Below are 27,825 nucleotides of genomic sequence, written 5' to 3'. Positions count from 1 at the left end.
CTGGAACGAGCAGCCAATTAGATGGCAGATTTTAGGGGTGACATGGGCGCTGAGGTAAGCGTGCATAAACTGCTGCGTCTGCAGCAGCTGCGGATACGCATTTTTGTTGCTTGCGAGGGGGGATCATGTTTGAGGCCTGTCTGGGATTTTCTCCTCTGAGTCTCAAACCCTTTTCCGACCGACAGTGTTTTGTGGAAACGTCTGGAGATCTGTATGCTGAATGGTTGGCTGTGGGACAGGGCTGCTGTGCTCATTGGTTCTGTTTGCCTTCGGTATACTTGCTGCGTGCACTTTTGGTGTCTGCTTGTCCTCTGCATGGAACCTGCCGATGACCATGTGCGAGCCCTGATCTGCTGCTGGAAGATGCGATACCCCAATGTCCAGCAGAGGGCTTCATAACGCGATCTGAGCTTCCTGAGCAAACAGAAAGTAGGAAAACATCTCACAGCATAAGGCAAATATATTACTAGGGCTTAAGTAAGATAGAGGTGCAGTGCTTTTTATGCTGTGTATCTCTGTTACAGTAAAATATGTTTTTGAAGTGAGTTGTTGAAATTCTCCTAAGTCGCTGTAACAGACCTTTGAGACAGACCTGTAGTGTAGCATTGCGACATGGTCACTGGGGGTGGGGGGTGGAGCATTATAGAGGAAGTTATGTGTCATGATGGGCAGGAGGGCGGTGGGGGTGGGGTACAGTCGCTGTGCATTATGATGGGGGGGGGCGCTGTGGGGTGGGAGGGGCCACATGGATGAAGAAGATACACAGTCCTGCCAGACTCTGCTGATTGGTCACACACCCAGCCACACAGACCCTGACCCCTTTTTGGATTTTGCCCTGACTAGTTTCACCCTGTCACACTTCAGCCCCAGCTGGTTTTTCCCCACCCAGCTTCTGCCTTTGCTGGTTTCTCTTTGCCCAGACTCTGCCCTGCCCAGCTTCTACCCTGGGCAGTTTTGCCCTGCCCAGCTTCTGCCTTGGCCGGTTTTGCCCTGTCCAGCTTCTACCTTAGCCGGTTTTGCCCTGCCCAGCATCTGCCTTGGCTGGCTTTGCCATGCCCAGCTTCTTCCCTGGCCAGTTTCTCCCTGCCCAGCTTCTTCCCTGGCTAGATTCTCCCTGCCCAGCTTCTTCCCCGGCCGGTTTCTCCCTGGCCAACTTCTTCCCTGGGCGGTTTCTCCCTGCCCAGCTTCTTCCCTGGCCGGTTTCTCCCTGCCCAGCTTCTGCCCTGGCCGGTTTCTCCCTGCCCAACTTCTTTCCTGGCTGGTTTCTCCCTGCCCAGCTTCTGCCCTGGCCGGTTTTTCCCTGCCCAACTTCTTTCCTGGCCGGTTTCTCCCTGCCCAGCTTCTGCCCTGGCCGGTTTCTCCCTGCCCAACTTCTTTCCTGGCCGGTTTCTCCCTGCCCAGCTTCTGCCCTGGCCGGTTTCTCCCTGCCCAGCTTCTGCCCTGGCCGGTTTCTCCCTGCCCAACTTCTTCCCTGGCCGGTTTCTCCCTGCCCAGCTTCTGCCCTGGCCAGTTTCTCCCTGCCTAACTTCTTCCCTGGGCGGTTTCTCCCTGCCCAACTTCTTCCCTGGGCGGTTTCTCCCTGCCCAACTTCTTTCCTGGCCGGTTTCTCCCTGCCCAGCTTCTGCCCTGGCCGGTTTCTCCCTGCCCAACTTCTTCCCCGGCCGGTTTCTCCCTGCCCAGCTTCTGCCCTGGCCGGTTTCTCCCTGCCCAACTTCTTCCCCGGCCGGTTTCTCCCTGCCCAGCTTCTTCCCTGGCTAGATTCTCCCTGCCCAGTTTCTTCCCCGGCCGGTTTCTCCCTGCCCAGCTTCTTCCCTGGCCGGTTTCTCCCTGCCCAGCTTCTGCCCTGGCCGGTTTCTCCCTGCCCAACTTCTTTCCTGGCCGGTTTCTCCCTGCCCAGCTTCTGCCCTGGCCGGTTTCTCCCTGCCCAACTTCTTTCCTGGCCGGTTTCTCCCTGCCCAACTTCTTCCCTGGCCAGTTTCTCCCTGCCCAGCTTCTGCCCTGGCCGGTTTCTCCCTGCCCAACTTCTTCCCTGGCCGGTTTCTCCCTGCCCAGACTCTGGCCTCTCCATCTCTGTCCCCTGTTTTATTATACTTAAAATACCTGGCTGCTTGCTGCATTTGAATCCCTTTACATTAAGGCTATGGAATAACACACAGTGATATTATGGCGCAGACTCGTGTCTTTGAGCCTGAGCATTTGCTGGCATTCCCCAGTTAATCCCTAGTTAGTCCCCCGTTAGTCCCTAGTGCTCATGGTAGGTCATTTGAGCACAGTGGGTTAACTATGTTAGGTGTTTATTGTGAATATCAGTCTCTGGCTGTCATAATAGGTTTCCATTACCATTCGGCCCTTGTACGGGGGCGGGGACACCCTCCGTTTCACAGCAGCTGTCTCTTTCCTTGTTTCCAGCACCCTCTCTTGGTGCGCTCCATCTTGTTTACTGTAATACGACTGCCATGTGATTCGCCTGATGATCATTTCATCCCACCCTCCGTTCATAAATAATATGTTGAGTTATAGGTCAAAAGTAAATTACAAAAGTAACATAAATTGGCCAACAGGAGATTCAGAAATGCAAACCAAACAGACCCTTCCTTCCCCAGACCGCTCCTAATTATCCACTCTTGTTTACTTAAGAAAAATCTCTCTGTCCCTGGGGTTGTATTATGCTGAATTTTCCCGTTGTTTTTGTTACACTCATCATTATCCCCTCCAAGGTGGCAGAGTAGTGAGAATGTGTATCTGTAGGATAAAAAAAATATGTGAAAACCCAGAGCCCTGTGGAAACGTCAGAGGGTGCTCAGCATGGTGACGGTCTTATTCCTGTTGAACCCTCTCTGCACATTTGACTTCTTTAGAAGATGACATCTCGTCCCAGATACAGTAGCTATTACCATCAAGGTTACTGACCTTACATTCTCATTCTGGTAACTTGATGGCTGAATGACCTGGTTCTAGTTGGATAAGTTACCTGCTGTGTCTTTTTATGATGCCAGAAAACTGGTTCCAAACAGTCATACTTTATCATAGTTAGCTAGAAAGCAGGTTTAAGGGCATCTTGTCTGATTATTTCAGATGAGCATGTCGTGAGGGCTAAAAGGTAGTGGTTTTGGAGGTGGTGGTGGTGGGTTGCAGTTCCCAGCGTGGGGGACTGGCTCAGCTGGAGTGCCAGTCAGAAAAGGTATTCAGTGTTAATGTCTGGGTAAAACCCTGTCTGGCCACTGCTTTCAGCAGACTTCTCCCTGTCCCGGTCTGGCCACTGCTTTCAGCAGGCCTCTCCCTGTCCCGGTCTGGCCCCTGCTTTCATCATGTCTCTCCCTGTCCCTCTCTGGTCCCTGCTTCCAGAATGTCTCTCCCTGTCCCTCTCTGGCCCCTGCTTTCAGCAGGCCTCTCCCTGTCCCGGTCTGGCCCCTGCTTTCAGCATGCCTCTTCCTGTCCCGGTCTGACCCCTGCTTTCATCATGTCTCTCCCTGTCCCTCTCTGGCCCCTGCTTTCAGCAGGCCTCTCCCTGTCCCGGTCTGGCCCCTGCTTTCAGCAGGCCTCTCCCTGTCCCTCTCTGGCTCCTGCTTTCAGCAGGCCTCTCCCTGTCCCGGTCTGGCCCCTGCTTTCAGCAGGCCTCTCCCTGTCCCTCTCTGGCCCCTGCTTTCGTCATGTCTCTCCCTGTCCCTCTCTGGCCCCTGCTTTCAGCATGCCTCTCCCTGTCCTGGTCTGGCCCCTGCTTTCATCATGTCTCTCCCTGTCCCTCTCTGGCCCCTGCTTTCAGCATGTCTCTCCCTGTCCCGGTCTGGCCACTGCTTTCAGCAGGCCTCTCCCTGTCCCTCTCTGGCCCCTGCTTTCGTCATGTCTCTCCCTGACCCTCTCTGGCCCCTGCTTTCAGCATGCCTCTCCCTGTCCTGGTCTGGCCCCTGCTTTCATCATGTCTCTCCCTGTCCCTCTCTGGCCCCTGCTTTCAGCATGTCTCTCCCTGTCCCGGTCTGGCCACTGCTTTCAGCAGGCCTCTCCCTGTCCCTCTCTGGCCCCTGCTTTCGTCATGTCTCTCCCTGTCCCTCTCTGGCCCCTGCTTTCAGCATGTCTCTTCCTGTCCCGGTCTGGCCACTGCTTTCAGCAGGCCTCTCCCTGTCCCTCTCTGGCCCCTGCTTTCAGCATGTCTCTCCCTGTCCCTCTCTGGTCACTGCATTCTGCATGTCTCTCCCTGTCCCTCTCTGGCCCCTGCTTTCAGCATGTCTCTCCCTGTCCCGGTCTGGCCACTGCTTTCGTCATGTCTTTCCCTGTCCCTCTCTGGCCCCTGCTTTCGTCATGTCTCTCCCTGTCCCTCTCTGGCTACTGTTTTCAGCATGTCTCTCCCTGTCCCGGTCTGGTCCCTGCTTTCACCATGGCTCTCCCTGTCCCTCTCTGGTCACTGCTTCCAACATGTCTCTCTCGGTTTCCCTCTGGTCACTGCATTCTGCATGTCTCTCCCTGTGCCTCTCTGGTCACTGCATTCTGCATGTCTCTTCCTGTCCCTCTCTGGTCACTGCTTCCTGCATGTCTCTTCCTGTCCCTCTCTGGTCACTGCATTCTGCATGTCTCTCCATGTGCCTCTCTCTTCACTGCATTCAGCATGTCTCTCCCTGTCCCTCTCTGGTCACTGCTTCCAGCATGTCTCTCCCTGTCCCTCTCTGGTCACTGCTTTCAGCATGTCTCTCCCTGTCCCTCTCTGGTCACTGCTTTCAGCATGTCTCTCCCTGTCCCTCTCTGGTCACTGCTTCCAGCATGTCTCTTCCTATCCCTCTCTGGTCACTACATTCTGCATGTCTCTCCCTGTCCCTCTCTGGTCACTACATTCTGCATGTCTCTCCCTGTCCCTCTCTGGCCACTGCATTCAGCATGTCTCTCCCTGTCCCTCTCTGGCCACTGCATTTAGCATGTCTCTTCCTGTCTCTCTCTGGTAACTGCATTCTGCATGTCTCTCCCTGTCCCTCTCTGGCCACTGCATTCAGCATGTCTCTTCTTGTCCCTCTCTGGCCACTGCATTCAGCATGTCTCTTCCTGTCCCTCTCTGGTCACTGCATTCTGCATGTCTCTCCCTGTCCCTCTCTGGTCACTGCATTCTGCATGTCTCTCCCTGTCCCTCTCTGGCCAATGCATTCAGCATGTCTCTCCCTGTACCTGTCTCTCTCTGCTGCCTGCATTGTGACCAGATACCATTCTTATACCTGAAGAATAATGCCTGGGCTTGATGATCATTTTATTTAATTTATATTTATCTTATTTACATTGAATATCCTGCCTCTATTACTAGTTTTATTTACTTTACATTTCATTTTGATGGTACTTCGTCCCTCCATGCGATGCACTATGTAGTTCTGTAGTCTGAGACTGAACAGTACGCAAAAATTTAAGGAAATCTTCAAAGTATGACATCGCTAACAATACCACCAAAAGACTCCAGCTGTTAAAAAGCTATATTAGTGTCAAGTGGGCTGTTTGTGGCGTCTGCAAGATTTTTATATGCTTTCTTGCTAGTTTTAGACCAAAACTGTTTGCTGTTTAGCTAATTATATAGTACGTATTTAAAGAGCCTTGTATAATATACAGTAGTAACAGTTACCTAAAACGTTAACCACTGCCTTACATACTAAGGTAATGTTACCCATTTAGGTATCTAGTTACTTACTGTCTGTAAAAACGCTGGTATGTCCTGCTTTCTCTGCTTTTTAACTAATTTTTCCTCCCTTTCTCACTCCTACTGCCTGACCAAATTAAAAGACCCACCAGAATACCACAGATAGACATGCTGGGTACAACCAACTGTTCTTTTTGGGGGGAGGGGGGTTGACACTGCTGTTTTCCACAAAAAATGGAAATAAATTAAACAGAAAATAAAAATAGCATTTCCGTTGAGGGTTCATAACGATGACGAATATAACATTTTTTTTGTGTTGTATGTTGGGTGGGGACAGGATGGTATTTTCTCAGTTTTGGGGGAACATGACCCCCCCCAGAGAATGCATGATTATGGCCATGTAACCGTCTCAGGAAATACCATGATGTCACGGTATATGGCATTTCACAGTTATGTGCAATGACCATTCAAGTAATGAAAACAGAAGGATTTTTTGATTGAACAAATGTTTTATCATAGCTGAACTTATTAAAAATGTATCAAAAGAATAAATAAAATTAAGAAAGTGTAAAGTGTAAAATTATTTTAAAAGCTGTACATCTTCCATTTGCACAAAAGACACCTGGAGAAATAAAAGATGAGTAACAAAAAGTATTCCCTTTAGATAACAATCATCATAAAAACATGTCGATATTGGGTGCTGAGCTAAATATGCATTATCAATCTTATATAACATGTCAGTGAAACAATTCTTATCCAGCTAACTATGTTTACAATCTATGAAATTCATTTTCCATCCATTTTCCAAATCCTTCTGGGTCACGGGAGGTCTGGAGCCTATCCCAGAAGCAATGGGCATGAGGCGAGGAACAACCCAGGATGGGGGGCCAGCCCATGGCAGGGTACATTCACACACCATCCACTCCTATAGGCAATTTTAGTAACTCCAGTTCACCTTAGCATGTCTCTGGACTGTGGGGGGAAACTGGAGGAAACCCCACGATGACACGAGGAGAACATGCAAACTCCACACACATGTAACCCAGGTGGAGACTCGAACCTGGGTCCCAGAGGTGTGAGGCAACAGTGCTAACCACTGCACCACCATGCCAAGGTGTGATGCTGCAGTGGACAAGAGGGCCAGCATGGTGGGAAGCTCGCGTTGCTGCAGTGGGCGAGAGGGCCAGCACGGTGGGCAGCTTGCGTTGCTGCAGTGGGCACACCTTGTCACTGCATTGGGCGAGAGGGCCAGCACGGTGGGCAGCGCGTGTCGCTGCAGTGGGCGAGAGGGCCAGCACGGTGGGCAGTGCGTTTTTCTGCAGTGGACGAGAGGGCCAGCACGGTGGGCAGCTCGCGTTGCTGCAGTGGGCACATCTTGTCACTGCATTGGGTGAGAGGGCCAGCACGGTGGGCAGCGCATGTCGCTGCATTGGGCGAGAGGGCCAGCACGGTGGGCAGCGCGTTTTTCTGCAGTGGACCAGAGGGCCAGCACGGTGGGCAGCGCGTTTTTCTGCAGTGGACGAGAGGGCCAGCACAGTGGGCAGCGCGTGTCGCTACAGTGGGTGAGAGGGCCAGCACAGTGGGAAGCGCGTTTTTCTGCAGTGGACGAGAGGGCCAGCACGGTGGGCAGCGCGTGTCGCTGCAGTGGGCGAGAGGGCCAGCACAGTGGGCAGCGCGTTTTTCTGCAGTGGACAAGAGGGCCAGCACGGTGGGCAGCGCGTGTCGCTGCAGTGGGTGAGAGGGCCAGCACAGTGGGAAGCGCGTTTTTCTGCAGTGGACAAGAGGGCCAGCACGGTGGGCAGCGCGTGTCGCTGCAGTGGGCGAGAGGGCCAGCACAGTGGGCAGCGCGTTTTTCTGCAGTGGACAAGAGGGCCAGCACGGTGGGCAGCGCGTGTCGCTGCAGTGGGCGAGAGGGCAGGCACAGTGGGCAGCGCGTGCCGGTAAATGTTTGGAAAATGGATGGATGAATGGAAAATATAAACATCTATTTCTGATATGGGATATTTAGGTAATATTGTTGATCCAAAAACTGAAATTAGACCAACAGAGTGAATTCTGAAATCAAATAGTGAACACTTAAAATGAAAAGAAAACAGATTAACACTAGTCTGCCCTAAACAATAAAGCAATCACTGTAGTGTGTTACTGTAGGCAATTTGGTTTACCATAGAATGACAATATGAACAGATTTGGCATAGTTTCCATAAAATATGATGCGATGTACGCATGCTGGAAAAAGCAGACATGTGAAGCCCGGTTGCACGGTTCGGGGAGTGACACGGTAGAGAGATTCCGTATGCCGATGCCGTTTACCGGGTCTGACAAACAGCTGATTCCGTATGCCGATGCCGTTTACCGGGTCTGACAAACAGCTGATTAGTGAAGAAGATGCAGAGGCGCAGGTGAGATCCTTTTTTCGGTTGCACTTTCTCAATACTGATAATTACCAAATGCACACGATATGATAACAATCAATTTTCATACCGTGGTATACTGTGAAACCGGTATACAGCTGCAGCCCTAGTTCACTTACTACTCAAATAACTTTAATCTCTTAAGGTTTAAACATTTCCCTTAACTGCCTTAGACTTCTGCACTGTACTGTACACCCTATAGCACACATTTGTTTCATATCCCAGTAGTGTAAATAATGGGAATGGCTCTGGTTGTGCAATAAGCGTTTTGGAATAATTCTTTGCCGGCATGAAATTTTATGTAGTTCAAGAGCACAGATAGCGACTGTAATACAAAGAAGCTCATTAAGTTCGTATTTCAAGGTGATGGCTGTTGTCAGGTACGCAGAGACATGGTACAGATGCTCGTCGTTTGTGGTGAATACTCTACACTGCTGTTGTTAAAGGGGCCGAGGTGTGGCAGGAACACTGAAAGCAGCAGATCGCTCTGTATCCTCATGACGTAATTTTCCCTCATTGGTGACTCCAGATAAAAGCCCCTGATTATTTATCATGTGAAATTTCACGCTTGCTTCCCAAAACTGTGTCACGATTGACACATAGACTCATAGTCCCCTCTGATGATACCAGAGATACGCAACAAGACTGACATCACGGCCCACATCCATCTTCCAGCTAGACAAAACACTTTATGTTTTTCTTTTATCTTCCATTACTCTACTGCCACGGCATGTTCTCCAGTGATGTGATGTGATCTGTTATATGAGGTGGGGGAGGGGGTGGGATTTACGGTGCAAGCTTTGGATGGCTCTATTCCCTCCCAACTCTCTGGGGACGAGGTGTGTCAATCTGCCACTATATGGAGGGTAGAAAGTCTGTGTTGAGGAGATGCTTTGCATGGACTCCATCTGCAGTATTGTTAGGGGGTCAGTTAATTTTGCACATTTCTAACAGACCTCTTGAGTATTTTAGTGGAGAGACACCCCCACTCCCATGGCTAATTTGCTACGAGGATTTCCTTCAAATATTTCAGACCAAGAAACAAGAAAAGGCGTGGTCTGATCTGTAGGACATTCAAGAGCTCTTCTAACATTTGAAGTATGTGATTAAAATTCGTCATACCCAAACTGGTTTTATGCCGTTTTATGCAAGTATTGATTGATAATTAAGATACAGTAAATGGTGCAACTACCTGTAAAACTCCAGTGAAGTTTGAAGCCTGAGAAACATGCAATTGCTGCTGAGTATTTAATTAAGAGGCCAAAGGTCACATCTGGCCAAGGGAAGTGGAGAATTGGCCAAATTTATGCACATGGACACTACAGTTCGCCTGGATGTCAGTGCTTTCCAGAGTCTCTGGCCAGACTAAGTGGCAGGCCTCTAAATGGGAGAATTAGACCGTAATGAGCATCACATTACACCAGATCACTGGTGTCCTCATTGGTTTCTCGTATCTCTGTAACATTACAAGATGAATAGATGGCTACCATGATTATTAATAGTCGCACAGACCCTTAGCTAGATGCACTAGGAGCTGGAGGGTGGCTGATCTTGCAAAGGAAGGCCGGGGCCATGCAGATGTGTAGCTGCATTCCTGAGGAGTGCCTTAGGAGCTGGAGGGTGGCTGATCTTGCAAAGGAAGGCCGGGGCTATGCAGATGTGTAGCTGCGTTGCTGAGGATCTTCCTCATCATGGAAATCCTGAATATCAGTCAGGAAAGGGGTACAAAGCACTCTGTAAAGTCCTTGGGCTCCAGCGGACCACCGCAAGAGCCATCATGACCAAAAGGAAAACACTTTGAACGGTGGGAACTAGCAGAATCATTCCAAGACTGCATAGAATACTCATCAGGAAAGCTTCAGCAGACCTCAGATCTAAGGAATTGCAGACCTCTCTCTCAGGTCACTTAATGTCCACGTTCATGACTCCAGCATTAGAAAGACACTGGGAAAAATTTGTGTGTCTGGGAGAATCGCAGGGCAAAAACCACTGCTGTCATGGACCCGGGGCATGGAGTAGAGCAAAATCAAACAGGACACAAACAGGGCACATCTTGGACAGAAAAGTTAACATTTAATAAAACATTGGAGAACAGAATTCCAAATAACTGATTAAACCAATGAGGTTGGTAATTGCCTCTATGTTATTGCTCAAACCATTGGGCCATGCAATAATCCTTGAAGCAGGGAAAACACACAAGGGTCTAGTGCTGAAGCAGAGGCGGGAACAGGATGGTCAGTGACACCTGCTTGCCAAAAGAGGGAAGAGACATGAAAGGCAGAGATGGACAGGTATAGACCCTGACACACTGCTAAACAAGCGGAACATGAAGGCTCATGTAACATTTACAAAAAAAAAACCCTTGATTACCCCAGACACTTTTGAGAGGATGTACTGTGGACTGACGAGCGTAACTCGTAATTCGGAAGACATGGGTCCTACTACATCTGGTGTAAAGCTAACACAGCTTTCCACACACAACATCATGCCCAGTGAAATATGGTGGATGGAGAGTGATGGTGTGGAGACGCTTTGCTGCTTCAGGGTTAGGGTGACTTGCCATAACTGAAGGACACATGAATTCAGCCATCTACCAGAAAGTGCTGAAGGAGAATGTTCATCATCGGTCCATGATTTTTGACACTCAGGCACAATGGACTTGAAGCATAAGAGCAAGTCTAAATCTGAGTGGCTGGATAAAAATCAAACTTAAGGTTTTGGAGTGTGGCCTAGTTAAAGTCCTGAGTTGGACCTGAGATGTTGCAGTTGGACCTTAAATGGGCAGTTCACAGTCGAAAACCCTCCAATGTGGCTGAATTAAAACAATTCTGTAGAGAAGAGTGGGCTAGAAATTCTCCACAGCGATGCCAGAGACTGATCTCCTCTTACTGCAAGTTTAGGGGGGTAATTTGTCATGTGGGTGACATGGGTGACAGATGGCCATTTACACCTGTGCTCTTTGCTCAGCTTGGGCTTGGAGATCAGACACAGTTAAGTGTTATGGATCAGTAAGAATGGAAGGAATTACAGAATACTTATTTTACAAATTGCTTAGAAGTGTGGTTTAACCATGCACCATGTATTACTACAACCAAGAAATATCTTGTGAATATGCCACCATCCTGTTGGCCAGCATCACGCCACTCTTTGTTCTCAGGAGTATGTTCTCAGGAGTATGTTCTCAGGAGAATGGTCTCATGCTGCGTCTTTGCTGCTTTTTGATTCTTCTGGTTTTTTGGGGGCAGGGGGTGTTGTATTCCTTCTCACTGTCCGGTTTAAAAACATGATACTCGCTCACCTCTCCAGAAGTGTTTCCATGGCTCGCAAGCATGGGTGGCCCCACCTCTCCTCCGCCAGGAGCTTCTGGCTCTGGGGCCTGGACTCATGTGGTAATATGTGCTTTTGGGTGTGGAGGTCTGTCTGAACCCAGAAAGCTTCCCCTGAGTGTCGGGGGGGGGGGCTTGCTTTGCTATGAAAGTAAACACCTCACTGATAGATAAACATGGAGTGACCAAAGATTTTCTGGAATTTTCATTTAGTGCCATAATTGTCTGCTAATCCAGGAAGATGAAGACCGGGTTGGGGCCGTGAACCGAATACAGTGCATTTAGAGGCAAAGGTTATAAAATGGCCTCCAGACTGTGTCCGTTTGCTGAAGGGGGTCTTTTTTATATATGGATGGTTGACCTGAATGTTCTTGTATATACTGAGTGCTGATGACAGGCCACACAGTCTGCCAATCGCACCATCTCACCAGCTCCATCCGATCTTCAGACTAAACACTCACCTTGATCTCTGCCCCTCTCACCTCTCCCCGTTTATTTTCTCACCTGAGTACCATGCTGTATAAACACAAGGATCCCACATCATTTCCTCTTTCAGCTTATGTACCAATGCATACATCACCGACTGTAGTACTTAGCAAAGTGAAATTTATTTTCTGTTCACTTCTTTTTAACATTCACACAGAACATTTTTTGCTAATTATGTGCTTTAGATTCCCACATGTGCTCATATGGACCTTATGAAGTTAGATTCCGGTGTGAGACACTTTGTGGTCTCAGAAGAGGTCTGCACCTTTGACCGTGGGGGTTTGTCCCTGCTGTCACACTTTGAGTACTGAGCCCGTTGCCTGTTTTGTTACATAAAGACAATAACTGGGGGCCAAGCCTGCTGAAACAGCCACTGAAACTAAGGCTTTAGCTAGTGCAGAAAGCAGGGTCAGTTAGCTTTGGGAGTGTTTATGGATTAGGGGCCTTGCTCTGGGGCTGAATGGTAACATCATTCTGTAAACTTTGGGATTTGAACCGGTGACCTGCTGACAGCAGCCTGACCTGCCGAGTCACACACTATCTGTAGCACTGACAGGTCATTTGTGAGGCTCTTCCTGTTTGTTTATTTTAGTGATTCTACAACTTTTGGTCAGTTGAGCATGTGACCCTTAGCATGAATTACACTCTTTTCCATGAAGCTTTCCGTTTGTGTTGTTCAGGTTTAAACAGCAATCACTGTGCCTGGTACACATGTCAAAGTTGTGCCGTTCCATGGAAAAGATGTGCAGAAATCAGTTTCTGTCAGGGAATGTCCAAGTGAGAGCCGCAGTGGAGAAATTACATCTAATAACCAAGGCTCCTTCTACATGAAACTGAATTTTTTTTGCCTCTTTCATTTACATCCTTGATTCAGTGATAGATGTAGATGAGGTAGGAAAGTGTGAGCGCATAGCGACGGTCCATCACGCCAAACTGGAGATGAGGTAGGAGAGTGTGAGCGCATAGCGACGGTCCATCACGCCAAACTGGAGATGAGGTAGGAGAGTGTGAGCGCATAGCGACGGTCCGTCACGCCAAACTGGAGATGAAGTAGGAGAGTGTGAGCGCATAGCGACGGTCCGTCACGCCACACTGGAGATGAGGTAGGAGAGTGTGAGCGCATAGCGACGGTCCATCACGCCAAACTGGAGATGAGGTAGGAGAGTGTGAGCGCATAGCGACGGTCCGTCACGCCAAACTGGAGATGAAGTAGGAGAGTGTGAGCGCATAGCGACGGTCCGTCACGCCACACTGGAGATGAGGTAGGAGAGTGTGAGCGCATAGCGACGGTCCATCACGCCAAACTGGAGATGAGGTAGGAGAGTGTGAGCGCATAGCGACGGTCCGTCACGCCACACTGGAGATGAGGTAGGAGAGTGTGAGCGCATAGCGACGGTCCGTCACGCCACACTGGAGATGAGGTAGGAGAGTGTGAGCGCATAGCGATGGTCCGTCACGCCACACTGGAGATGAGGTAGGAGAGTGTGAGCGCATAGCGACGGTCCGTCACGCCACACTGGAGATGAGGTAGGAGAGTGTGAGCGCATAGCGACGGTCCGTCACGCCACACTGGAGATGAGGTAGGAGAGTGTGAGCGCATAGCGACGGTCCGTCACGCCACACTGGAGATGAGGTAGGAGAGTGTGAGCGCATAGCGACGGTCCGTCACGCCACACTGGAGATGAGGTAGGAGAGTGTGAGCGCATAGCGACGGTCCGTCACGCCACACTGGAGATGAGGTAGGAGAGTGTGAGCGCATAGCGACGGTCCGTCACGCCACACTGGAGATGAGGTAGGAGAGTGTGAGCGCATAGCGACGGTCCGTCACGCCACACTGGAGATGAGGTAGGAGAGTGTGAGCGCATAGCGATGGTCCGTCACGCCACACTGGAGATGAGGTAAGAGAGTGTGAGCGCATAGCGACGGTCCGTCACGCCACACTGGAGATGAGGTAGGAGAGTGTGAGCGCATAGCGACGGTCCGTCACGCCACACTGGAGATGAGGTAGGAGAGTGTGAGCGCATAGCGACGGTCCATCACGCCAAACTGGAGATGAGGTAGGAGAGTGTGAGCGCATAGCGACGGTCCGTCACGCCACACTGGAGATGAGGTAGGAGAGTGTGAGCGCATAGCGACGGTCCGTCACGCCACACTGGAGATGAGGTAGGAGAGTGTGAGCGCATAGCGACGGTCCGTCACGCCACACTGGAGATGAGGTAGGAGAGTGTGAGCGCATAGCGACGGTCCGTCACGCCACACTGGAGATGAGGTAGGAGAGTGTGAGCGCATAGCGACGGTCCGTCACGCCACACTGGAGATGAGGTAGGAGAGTGTGAGCGCATAGCGACGGTCCGTCACGCCAAACTGGAGATGAGGTAGGAGAGTGTGAGCGCATAGCGACGGTCCGTCACGCCACACTGGAGATGAGGTAGGAGAGTGTGAGCGCATAGCGACGGTCCGTCACGCCACACTGGAGATGAGGTAGGAGAGTGTGAGCGCATAGCGACGGTCCGTCACGCCACACTGGAGATGAGGTAGGAGAGTGTGAGCGCATAGCGACGGTCCGTCACGCCACACTGGAGATGAGGTAGGAGAGTGTGAGCGCATAGCGACGGTCCGTCACGCCACACTGGAGATGAGGTAGGAGAGTGTGAGCGCATAGCGACGGTCCGTCACGCCACACTGGAGATGAGGTAGGAGAGTGTGAGCGCATAGCGACGGTCCGTCACGCCACACTGGTCCCCACTGGGGGAATGAGCTGCCAAACCACGTCCGGTCATCAGACTCCCTTCGCACTTTCAAGAAACGCCCCAAGACACATCTGTTCCAGGAATTCCCCTGCTATTAAGATACCTCTTTATGTTCCCTGAATGTTATTAATTTTGCACTTCTGGTACTTGAATAGCCTTCTTATGTTCTTGCTTTGTTAGATGTTGTGTTGCTTCTTCTCCAGTCTTGCTTACCCTGTACCTGGGCCGTCACTGGGAGCTCAGCCTAGCTGACTCCTCGAAAGCCGTACGCTTGTGATGTGCTATTTGCCTTACTTACGCATCGCTTTGGTCAAAAGTCTCTCCTAAATAAAACAATGTAATATATTGTGTTTTTGACGGCACTGCAACACGAGAGGCAACGCAGGAAAACGCAGGCAGCTTGTTGTAAGGTGCATTTGCGACGCTTTGGACAGATACAGAAGCTGTTACCTTTCCGTGATCTTGGGTAAGTCATATCCATCAGCCTGGGGGAAGTCACAGTCAGTAGGCTACGCCCTCTTTCAGGTATGGGGCACCAACTGGGATAGAACCAGCCTCACCCCCATTCTTTGTCACCCCCGGTACTGATTTTGTTAGAAAGTTGGTCATCAGACCATAAGAAATTGACCAAGCCTCCAATTCCTTTAGTACCTCTCAGTTGTTTAATTATTGAATACATGAAGAGGAAACTTTGCTTGTAATGTTCATTAAGAGATGCAGGTTAACTCAAACCAGAAGTTTACAGATTTAACCCACTGGCCCCTGTCTGCAGACCTGTAACGTCTGCTTTGAGTCCTGCAGGTGGAGGATCCAGCGATCACAGGTGAGGCTGGCCATCCTGGGTTCTCACCTGAGAGCCCATGAACATGATGTCATCGTTCCAGATTTTTGCCACTGTTGCCCTGCTGTCTGTGCTGTACCCGCTGGTGTTCTGCTGAATGTATGAAAGCTTGGCTGATGTCCGGTTGCCCTGCTGTTGGCTCACTGGCCCCCACCATGAGCTGTGCACTTCTTACGGGCCTCAGACTCTTTAGACTCTCTGTTCTTTCTCATTTTCCCCCTTTGTTGTCACTTTCACAGCCTTGGGTCGGTGTTTCTCTGTTCCGTGTCACAATGTCTTGCTGGTAATAGCGGTTCTCCACAAACAGTCTTTGTTCTCCTCGCTTTGGCTGCTGTGCTTGGCTCTGTCAGGGATGTTCCTCATCGCCTCTTAGGGTAGCGGAAAGCCATGGAATCACACCTCTCTTGGTGGTGTGTCCCCTGGAAGCAGCTCCGAGTTCCTGAGCGGGAAGATCTTCTGAGGACATTTCACACAGGTGAAGGTCCATGTTCCTTCAGGAGGAACATCTGAGGCACAAAACAAAAATACCTCAAAATCTCAGATATCTGTGAAAAAATAGAGTACAGTAGAAGTAAAATTATTATGTGTATTTTGAAGTGTAGAGCACTGACATCCCTGCAGACAAGCCAGCAGAAAAAAACTAGCTCAAATATTATTTTTGTAATTAAATACCTGCATATACATTTCACAGCCTTAAAATGTATTTGGGACCTCTGAAGCATTTTCTTTATTACTAGTAGGTAAAAAAAGCAACTTTCAAACATCGTAGAATCACTGTATCTAGTGGTTGTGATATGCGGGAATTGAACGGGCAGAATTTGCTTAAGCCAGGAGAACAAGGCATTTTTACAGTGTGACAAAAACAGCAGGAGATACAGCAGGTTTCCAGAGGAAGTTTCCGTATGTCCACGTAGTTACAGTACCGGGCTCAGGATGACGGAAAACACTAACTTTAATGACATGTTTAACTAATATATATGCAGATTCAGTTTTGTTATATAACATTTATTTTTCATTAAGATGAAATATCAACAGCGATAGATGACAAGGGGGAACATAGCCTCAGGCAGATGACTGAAGCCAACTTGACAAAAGTTCTCTTGTATAGTAAAAATAAATATTTTGATAAGCGTTTGTGCCGCAGGCTGGAAGTGTGTCGGTTTACAGTGGAAGTCAGACTGGCTCCGAGCCCAGCTTGACGTGTTTATTCTGGCCCGTCCGAGTCTGAGCGAACGACCTCCTCACACAGCAGCCCCACTGTGCTCCCCTTGCCCTCCGGGCCTGGCCCAGCCCCCCCCAGCCTTGTCCATGCAGTTTCAGCATGGGGTGTAAATGGCCGAATTCATCACGTGGTTCATCAAGAATGGCATGCCACTTTGGCGGGGGGGGGGGGGGGGGCATACATGATTTTATTTGTTCTTTGTCATTAGCACCTGAGTCTGGGCCACTGGGCATGATTGTAAATCAAATCAATGAAGCAAATCAACACAGTGGAGAAAATTGTTATGGTTGCCTGTTACACTCCTCTTGCCGGGATTCTCAGTTTTGGAAATCAATAAACGGCCGGAAAAGGACTGTCTCCCAGCACATGTTCATCCATCCCCAGGCTCCTCTTCCAGCTCTCACCATCGGTGTTTGACTGTTTGGCAAAAAGTCGAGTCCCATTTCCCCCAGTTCCAAGCAACGCGTTGCTGGAGTGCGGATTTCCTGCACAGAAAGGCCCGCCATTTTTCAGCGGAGCCTCATTTATCACCACTGTGAACTGGGCGTTTTGAGTGCAGACGAGTTAATTTGGGTTTGCCACGAATGTTCTTCCCGGCATCCCCGAGTTTATTTGTTCTCTCTCTTCTGCCCTCTGTTATGTCTGACTTCCACAGCTAAGAAAAAAAGAGCCGGCAGTAGAGAGCATGTCAGCCCTGTGTCTATTTTCAGAAGCCATTCTTTACGACAGCATTATGTTATTTTTCAAGCGAAACAGCGCAGTCTTATTTTTGGGCACGAAATGAGGAGAGTCTGTGCTGGAAAGGATGGGAATGCCTGAAAAAGATGGAGGGAAGAGAGGAAGAGACATCGTAGGCATGACAGCGATAAGCACGGCATGGCAGTCAGCAATAACGATCCTACTGGTACTACTGGCGTTAGTACTCCTAATGATAAGAATAGTCATTGCAGAATGCTGGGGACACCTTCACCCGTCTGCTGGGTGATGATGCGTCCTGTGGATGTTCATTCAGGAGCCTATAAACCGCTCACTGAGTGCTTGGCCGTGCCAGTGACTTGTATTAAGTCACAGTTCAGCTCTCTCAGACTCAGAGTCCTGGGAAACGGCTTCTTCCTCTTCCCGCTCTCCTGGCTTCCATTTCCTCTGTCCCTCGCTAACGCAGCACAGTACTAAGCCATCTGATGTACCTGGAATTTATCATCCAGCCAGCAACGCAATCATCATGGACACAGAAAGCCAGCAATGGCTTGGTTTGCTTCACTGCTGCTTGTGTCTTTATACAGTCCCTTGTCTTGCAGGATGTAGGTTTCCTGACCTTTGCTGACTGCCAGACAGGGACATGTTACAGCAGTCAAGTGATTCTGCAATGTTCATGGAATACAAATAGAATTAATTTATTAACATTGTACAGGAAGAAATACAACTGAAATTTCATTCTTAGCATGTCCCATATTATCCTCCTGAGATACACACAGACATTCAGGTGAGAGAAAAGCTTGGGGTCAGACATTTATCCATCACCCCTGGAGCAGTTGGGATTAAGGACCTTGCTCAAAGGCGCGGCAGTGATATGATTAATCTGCCAGTCACAGGATTTGAACCAGTAACCTTCCTAACCCACACACTCGCACACTGGTGGGCTTTGCTAAAGTGAAATATCAATGGATTCGCTTCAGACACGGCTTTCCATCTGTAGGGCAGAATAATGGGAGTGGCTGAGAGGGAACCTCACAGTGGGACGTAGCCTCTTCCTGTTAGGGGCTGGCCGCTGGGGTCCTCACCGGCCTTGTCATGGTCGCCCAGGTGTTTTCATAGGGGACCCTGATCAACTCCAGTCCATCAGCCAAAGCCAGCCACTCTGGCCCAGTGAAGCTCTCCAGTCGGGCCCTGCACAAACATCCTGGCTTCTCCCCTCGTCACCTCACCCCCGACCTCAGCTCTCGCAAACCAGTTACGACAGATCCACTTCTTTTTCCGGAAAGGCCCGATTCCACCATGGATATCGGCGTCGGGTGTGCTCCTGAGTGCCGAGATGTTTACATTACGCCGAGTGGTTCCGGCCCGTCGAGAATGTGTCACGCTCCACTGTTCCTGCATGCATCCTGCTGCCGCTATGCCACGATTGCTCTGCACATGTTCGCGGGACTTTGGCAGCATTTCTGGGCCATTTATGGGAATGAAACTGACCTGGACAGCACAGACTGGTCTGAAGTATAGAGAGAATGAACGGCTTTTGAGGTGTGCTGTTGTTTTCCCATTTACTTGAACTGGTTTGTATTGGGACATTCTTGTATTGCTTATTAGAGTGGTGTCCTAAATCTGGACTGTCTAGTTGTGGGATATTAGGTTGCCACATGCAGTTTTTCTTTTCTCTCTGCCTTTTTTCCTGACAAAAAATATTCCTGACGTCATTGACAAAAAAGTGATGAATCTTTTTGCTTCAATTTGGTAGAACGTCTCTCTGCTGTGACTTTTACAAACTTCCTGTCAATGCAGCTAAAGCACACGATGGGATTTTCTGCACAAACCTTCCTGAGAGGCAGACCTTGGCCCTGGCATTCAAGTGCGGATGAGAATTAGCTCTGTGTCAGTGGTTCGTGTCACACTGAATTACACCACATTGTTGTGAATTAGTCTCAGTGCTAGAAGGCTGGGGCTGAGCCCACCACTGCAGTGGAGGGACGCGCTCGGGCTGGTCCATGATCACGCATCAGATGGGTGGCGGTCACATGGTACACCAGAAGGGAATTGAAACATGGCCGAAGTTCAGGTTTGAGTGCCGCTGTCCATGTCCCTTCGACGCTGCACCGTAGATAATTCATTTCAAGAGTAAGTGTTTATACCGGGGTGTCCATTGAAGGCATTAACACAGAGCATCAGAAGTGATGTCCGGTCGCAGCTAAGAGCTGAGCTTTCACTAAAATACTCAGGTAATGTTTGCAGCTGCTGAGCTATTAAATAAAAGAAGCCTTTTTGCATGTAGGTCCCTGGTGTAGCAAAAACATTAAACAGCAGGATCAGCTTCGCAAGCAGGTGTCACTGTTGCTATCTGTGGCTCCAGGATTCATACTTTTGCAAGTCACAGTGAGTGGGAGTCACCCAGACGGCTGTGTGCAGTGAGGCCACAAGCCAGGCTCATTGCGTAATAATATTATGGGACGTGTTTCGTCGCCCTGAGAAAATCTACGCAAGAATAGCCACAGAATGACGCAAGACTCGGCGAGAGAGTGAAAGTTGGAGAGGAGGCTGGGAGTGACCTATGTCGGCGTTCCCTGTCCACATAATCGTGATCGACGGCTGAAACCCAACTCAGGCCGTGTGGGAGGGAAAGCAAACCCCAAAGGCCAAGAGAGCGCGGAGACTGACGCTTTTCTTTTTCTGCCCTTAAAGCTTGACGCTTGTTTATTTTTCTCCCTCCCCCAAGCTGAGGTGCCCAGGCACCGGATCTTTCTCCAGGGAGACGCGTCGGTGCTGTTGGGGACTCCACCGCTTTGCAGTTGTTTACTTTTGGTATTGAGTGTCTGCCTGCTTCTATCATGGGTGGGGGGGGGGCTGTGTCTGTTCATAATTGATCAGGGGGGTAGCCACTTTCCCCAAGGGTTAAGATGTGGTGGCTCCCCCGCCTTTGTTTGCTTGGGTGCCCCAGCGTGGCAGTTCAAACAGCTCTGCCAGCTGTATTATGCACATCCTGTCAAAGCAGCGGTTGTCATGGATACCGGGCTGCGCCATAAGGAAACAAGTCCCCTTGATTCTTAAAAAAAGTGTCGCTGACTGCCTTGAGTGTTTTTATCTGCTGCGAAGAAACAGCGGCGCCATTCTTTTTCTTGTTCCGATTTTGTGCATCCATAGTTTCGGGGGTCTGGCCACAGGACTGCTTTTCACAGCTGCCCGATTCCACTGCCAGTCATGAGGCCCCGAGTCACTCTCTGACAGCAAAACTCAGATATTAACTCAGAGGTGCCCTAACTGGAAGTTTATGCAAGTCACTTAGAATTAATGAGCAGAAATATTAAAACATCATTTTGCTGTTACTCGCTAGAACATTTCTGGTAATTAAATGTAATTAAAGTTTGTTCCCATTTTTTATCAAATCTGTGCAGAATGTGACTGGTGATGCGTGATGGTTTAGCAGATGCTGGTGGTAAGGAGATGTTTTAAAGGTCAGCCTTTGGGACTTAAATGTGCCGAAATCCCCGCCGCTGCTGAGGCTCCCTGTTAGCTGTGGACTCATCTGCTTTCACTTAAGTGGAGCAGCGCCCCCCCGTGTCCCGCCACAGGTTCACATCGGCGCTTTCAACGCTCTGGCATTCGTTGGGGTTCAGACCTTCGTCTCCAAACTGGGGAAAGCTGTTTCCGGTCTCCTTACTTTTTTTTTGTTGCCTGATGTGACGTTCTTTGTTGTTGGCTTTTCCCTTCCCAGAAGGCAAAGGGGCACAGGTGCGCTTCAGCTGAGTCAGTGTGTTTTTCTTGCCCTCCAGGTGCCTCAAGCAGCCGAGCGCCTCCTCCCACCGCATCGGGCTTCCAGCCCAAACGCTTCCCAGAACAGCGAGCAGCAGCGTCTACTGCAGGTGAGCGGCCAGTCCGCCGAGTGATGCGAGCTCCTGCCACCCCCCAGCTATTTCCTGAGGCCCACGGCCGTGTTTGATTTGGCCGCTCCGCTTCCCAGTTATCCACCGCTGAACACAGCCACTGTGTTCTTGAGAAGTGAACCCTGAAAGGCCGCTCCCTATTTTAGGAGGACCCCGCCAGTAAAAGAAACAAAGGATTTTCATCTGGGAGCCTCCCTTCTCCAACACAAACAGCCTCCTCATTGGCACGGGCTGCAGGGCGTCCTGCGCATCAGCCAAGCAGAGGCCTGCCACTCCTTGGCCCCGCCCCTTGGCCCCGATTTGGGGTCATTCTCTGTTGGGTGATGCCCTTTGGAGCTGAGAAGCCACAGGCTGATGTGCATATGCCTGGCTGCCTGCGTACTTGCGGTGTGCCTCAACGACCCATATGGTTGACGTGTTTCCTCAAGGTCAGGGGGTCATAATTCATACACTGTAGCCTATCTGTTAATTAGCCAATGACATGTTTTCAGTCAGTGAGTGACCGGGGAGGGTGCACTCCAGGGGCCAGTCAGCACCTCTGTGCCCCCCATCCCTGTATCCATCCCCACTCAAGGTTAACTATTTGGCCATATGCGTCAAATTGAGACTTGCGCTCCTTCAGGTATAGCTGTGAAATGAGAGCAGCGGTGAAATAATTAGCATTAGCGGTCTGTGGTGCCTTAATATCTGCACATGTTTTTTTCCCCTCTCCTGACAATTTTGTCTATTTTGGTGTGGAACTCACCCTACTTCTCAAAGGCGGGTTGTTTTTATAATGCAAGTTGTTAAACAGGAAATAGAGACTTCTGGAGCCTAGAATGTCCCGCGTCACCCCTCCCATGTCTGTGACCTCCACCATTCCAGTGGGGGCGCAGTTGTAAGTGACAGAGGGTGTCTGGCGATTAGGCCGGAGGGCCAGGCATGTACGAGACTGTGTGCCTTCATTTGTGTGCCTGTCTCTGAGATGATCTCTGAGGTTCACCATTAAACGAGTCTCGAGTCGCGTAGCGTGATACTCTTCAGATGGGTGTTTTATGCGGCCGGAGACCTGCCAGGCTGCACCTTACTGCATGATTCAGGTCAGTCGCGGTCATCATCCAACCCTCAGCTTCTGCGTTCATAACTTCCCGCATTTCACACCATCTTTTCTCGGAAATGTGCAAGTGGCCATCATGCGTATTAACAGGAGGCAGCGGCTTTGTGACCGTCGTTTTTTACTGGAGACCCCTCTTGGCTGGGGGGGTCTCTCTATTCCAGCACTTAAGTGGCCCTCCGAGTCGTCTTGGCTGCCTGACGTCACGGGCATCTGCTCCTTGGCAGCATAGACGTGAGCGTCACGTGGGCTGTTATATTTCAGCCTGTGCAGAAGAGGTCACCATGCGCACTCAGCCGTCCCATGAGTCCCTGGGAGAGGGCTTTTTTTGTAAAAATATATTCAATTTAATAAGAATAAAAAGAGATATAAGAATAAAAATGAAACACATGGTGTGGACTTAGTCACTGTCTTCCAGGACTCGCCCCTCCGCGATCTTGTAACGTTATTTTTTTAAGCTGAATTCCACTCTAAATGGGACACACAGTGAAATTCATCGTACTGTGATTACTCTCCAATTTCGTAGAAGTGGCACAGCCATGAACCGCATCATTTCCCATGAGGCCCAAGAACTGGTAAACTCAGCTTTACCTTCTGGGACCCAGCAAAGAGTTTCAGGGGCAGGTCAGCGGATTGCGATCATGCGGCGGCCGGACCTGCTTCCGCACGCAATCCCTCCTGCGCTCTGTGTTCAGAAGCGTTAAACTGAGGCGTTAAACTTACACACAGTTACTCCATGTGCGAATAGCAGTTTGTGGATATTTTGTCATATTATTCCCACGATCTGGGTCCACCCTTCAGTGTAAGAAATCTTCCTCAGTGGGGCTGGGAGGGTGAAGGAGGGAGATTTTCCCAGGCGGGCTAAATGCTTGCTGCTGCCATGAATTGCTGCGGCGGCCGTAGGTCAGTTAGTATTCACGAGTGTTTGCTTCCAGCAATTTCCGTGACCTTCCACTAAAAACCACAAGATGCATGTAATTATGCTGCTAATTAAAAGTTTCCCCCGTTAAACTTCACTCATGTCACTTTGCTGTGCATTAGAAGGATACTCACTTTTATCAGGTCCTTTCATTAAGTCTTTTCTTTATTTTAAAGCTAGCATCTCTATTTTACGCCGTCCTTGACAAGCCCTCACACTCCATCTGAATGGTATATAGGGGAGAAAAGGCCTTTAATCATTTTTAAATTGAATCATTTTACCTTGTTTCTTGAGTCATCTTTTATTGTATATTTAAATTTATTTGATCACATTTACTAATGTCTCCATTGTGGTGGCATCTCTGCATGTACTGAGCGCTTCATCATGGCAGATACGGCCTCACCTAGAGAGAGCTGCTTTTCACTTTTGGCAGAATGTACAGTGCAGGGCGTGTCCTGTGTTTGGGGAGGCTGCGGGGCAGGGCAGAGTGTCCCCATGAGCTGCTCAGTAGAAGCAGCAGGGGGGCCCACAGAGATGAAGCGGACCTGCATGCTTTATAGTATGGGATAGGATCTCTGCTTGTCTGGCTTTTGCGCACTGCCCTTAGCTAGCTCAGAAATAAATAATCAGTACCAGATTGTAATTAATGACAATGGGTCTAATGGAATCCAACACTGCGTATCTTCAATCTTTTGACTCTCCAAACTGGCCATTTAAACTGGCACCCGAGGGTGAGATGTGGACCACAGCCACTTCAGAACCAGGACTTATGGTCTCCTTTGCTTGGCTCGTCCAGCCTGTCTCTGGATGGAGAAGGTGATCTGTTTGATTCTGCTCCCACAGAATGTGATACCTGGTCAAGCTGCCATCCTTCTCACTCATGATCTGGGAACATCAGGATACTCCCTGCAAGTTACCAATTTTTATACCAAGAAACAGCAGCAGCTCCACCTCCCGGCCCGTCTATCCGATCTCCTCTGATTTCGCTAAATTCTCCAGTACTCTTTGCAGTAAGAGATATGCCTTTCACATAACACCTCACCCCAGTCAAATACATATCAAACTTCATCGGTACTAACAATGTAATGAGCCTGACGGTTAAATCAAACAATTTCAGAGCACTGATTTAACATAAATGTAAGTCACCTTGCTGAAAACTTCATGACGATCCCTTCCCACAAGGATGTACCTGTCTTACAACATCACTGCAAACCCCTCCCCCAGTATCAGTCACTTGTCTGAATATGTCACCGGGAACCCCTTCCCCAGCATCAGTCACCTGCCTGATAACATCACAGGGAACCCCTCCCTCAGCATCAGTCACTTGTCTGATAACATCACAGGGAACCCCTCCCTCAGCATCAGTCACTTGTCTGATAACATCACCGGGAACCGCTCCCCCAGCATCAGTCACCTGTCTGATAACATCACCAGGAACCGCTCCCCCAGCATCAGTCACCTGTCTGATAACATCACCGGGAACCCCTCCCTCAGCATCAGTCACCTGTCTGATAACATCACCGGGAACCCCTCCCCCAGCATCGGTCACCTGTCTGATAACATCATCAGGAACCACTCCCCCAGCATCAGTCACCTCTCTGATAACATCACCAGGAACCACTCCCCCAACATCAGTCACCTGTCTGATAACATCACCAGGAACCGCTCCCCCAGCATCAGTCACCTGTCTGATAACATCACCAGGAACCGCTCCCCCAGCATCAGTCACCTGTCCGATAATATCACCGGGAACCCCTCCCCCAGCATCAGTCATCTGTCTGATGTGAACGGGAACCCTTCCCCCAGCATCAGTCACCTGTCTGATAACATCACCGGGACCCCCTCTCCTAGCATCAGTTACCTGTCTGATAACATCACCGGGAACCGCTCCCCCAGCATCAGTCACCTGTCTGATAACATCACCGGGACCCCCTCTCCTAGCATCAGTTACCTGTCTGATAACATCACCGGGAACCGCTCCCCCAGCATCAGTCACCTGTCTGATAACATCACCGGGAACTGCTCCCCCAGCATCAGTCACCTGTCTGATAACATCACCGGGAACCGCTCCCCCAGCATCAGTCACCTGTCTGATAACATCACCGGGAACTGCTTCCCCAGCATCAGTCACCTGTCTGATAACATCACCGGGAACCCCTCCCCCAGCATCAGTCACCTGTCTGATAACATCACCGGGATCCACTCCCCCAGCATCAGTCACCTGTCTGATAACATCACCGGGAACCCCTCCCCCAGCATCAGTCACCTGTCTGATAACATCACCGGGAACCGCTCCCCCAGCATCAGTCACCTGTCTGATAACATCACCGGGAACCGCTCCCCCAGCATCAGTCACCTGTCTGATAACATCACCGGGAACCGCTCCCCCAGCATCAGTCACCTGTCTGATAACATCACCTGGAACCGCTCCCCCAGCATCAGTCACCTGTCTGATAACATCACCGGGAACTGCTTCCCCAGCATCAGTCACCTGTCTGATAACATCACCGGGAACCCCTCCCCCAGCATCAGTCACCTGTCTGATAACATCACCGGGAACCCCTCCCTCAGCATCAGTCACCTGTCTGATAATATCACCTGGAACCCTTCCCCCAGCATCAGTCACCTGTCTGATAACAAGGATGGCAGCTTGACTAGCATCAGTCACCTGTCTGATAACATCACCGGGAACCGCTCCCCCAGCTTCAGACACCTGTCTGATAACATCACCAGGAAGCCCTCCCCCAGCATCAGTCACTTGTCTGATAACATCACTGGGAACCCCTCCCCCAGCATCAGTCACCTGTCTGATAACATCACCGGGAACCCCTCACCCAGTATCAGTCACCTGTCTGATAACATCACCGGGAACCGCTCCCCCAGCTTCAGTCACCTGTCTGATAACATCACCAGGAACATCACCGGGAACCGCTCCCCCAGCACCAGTCACCTGTCTGATAACATCACCGGGAACCGCTCCCCCAGCATCAGTCACCTGTCTGATAACATCACCGGGAACCGCTCCCCCAGCATCAGTCACCTGTCTGATAACATCACCGGGAACCGCTCCCCCAGCATCAGTCACCTGTCTGATAACATCACCGGGAACCGCTCCCCCAGCATCAGTCACCTGTCTGATAACATCACCGGGAACTGCTTCCCCAGCATCAGTCACCTGTCTGATAACATCACCGGGAACCGCTCCCCCAGCATCAGTCACCTGTCTGATAACATCACCGGGAACCCCTCCCTCAGCATCAGTCACCTGTCTCATAACATCACCGGGAACCCCTCCCCCAGCATCGGTCACCTGTCTGATAACATCATCAGGAACCACTGCCCCAGCATCAGTCACCTCTCTGATAACATCACCAGGAACCACTCCCCCAACATCAGTCACCTGTCTGATAACATCATCAGGAACCACTCCCCCAACATCAGTCACCTCTCTGATAACATCACCAGGAACCACTCCCCCAACATCAGTCACCTGTCTGATAACATCACCGGGAACCACTCCCCCAGCATCAGTCACCTGTCTGATAACATCACCAGGAACCGCTCCCCCAGCATCAGTCACCTGTCTGATAACATCACCGGGAACTGCTTCCCCAGCATCAGTCACCTGTCTGATAACATCACCGGGAACCGCTCCCCCAGCATCAGTCACCTGTCTGATAACATCACCGGGAACCCCTCCCTCAGCATCAGTCACCTGTCTCATAACATCACCGGGAACCCCTCCCCCAGCATCGGTCACCTGTCTGATAACATCATCAGGAACCACTGCCCCAGCATCAGTCACCTCTCTGATAACATCACCAGGAACCACTCCCCCAACATCAGTCACCTGTCTGATAACATCACCAGGAACCGCTCCCCCAGCATCAGTCACCTGTCTGATAACATCACCAGGAACCGCTCCCCCAGCATCAGTCACCTGTCCGATAATATCACCGGGAACTGCTTCACCAGCATCAGTCACCTGTCTGATAACATCACCGGGAACCCCTCCCCCAGCATCAGTCACCTGTCTGATAACATCACCAGGAACATCACCGGGAACCGCTCCCTCAGCACCAGTCACCTGTCTGATAACATCACCGGGAACCGCTCCCCCAGCATCAGTCACCTGTCTGATAACATCACCAGGAACATCACCGGGAACCGCTCCCCCAGCACCAGTCACCTGTCTGATAACATTACCGGGAACCACTCCCCCAGAATCAGTCATCTGTCTCACAGCATCGCTGAGAACCCTACTGATCCTGAAGTCCCTGCCGTGCTCTGAGTGCTGGGCCATGTCCATATGCCAAGCGGAGGGCCTCCCCCTCCAAGCTTGATTAAATAGCTCATCACTGAGTAGCTGGTCAGCTTAAGACACTTGCTTCATTGTGTGCATTTCATATTTCTTATTATAGCAGGTGATGAGACCACTGCCTCTTCCTCACGTTTTCCATAATATAATTAATGTCTCCAGCAATCCACTCAACTTTGCCGCACGTCTGATATTCTGAAGAAGCTCATTAAGCCATTTACCGTCGTCTTTTTTTTCATTTGCTGATGGGCATTTCTCACAT

At 50.2% G+C, this 27,825-nt stretch overlaps 1 pseudogene; it reads left to right on the top strand.

The window, feature by feature from the left end:
• Nucleotides 1-27,825, top strand: part of LOC125731441 (forkhead box protein P2-like) — a 112,410-nt pseudogene that overhangs the window by 39,479 nt on the left and 45,106 nt on the right.

Source organism: Brienomyrus brachyistius, chromosome 1 (assembly GCF_023856365.1).
Source record: "Brienomyrus brachyistius isolate T26 chromosome 1, BBRACH_0.4, whole genome shotgun sequence".
In the NCBI taxonomy this organism is placed as follows: domain Eukaryota; kingdom Metazoa; phylum Chordata; class Actinopteri; order Osteoglossiformes; family Mormyridae; genus Brienomyrus; species Brienomyrus brachyistius.
Note: the sequence above shows the minus strand (reverse complement) of the source record. Positions and strands in the feature narration are given on the sequence as shown.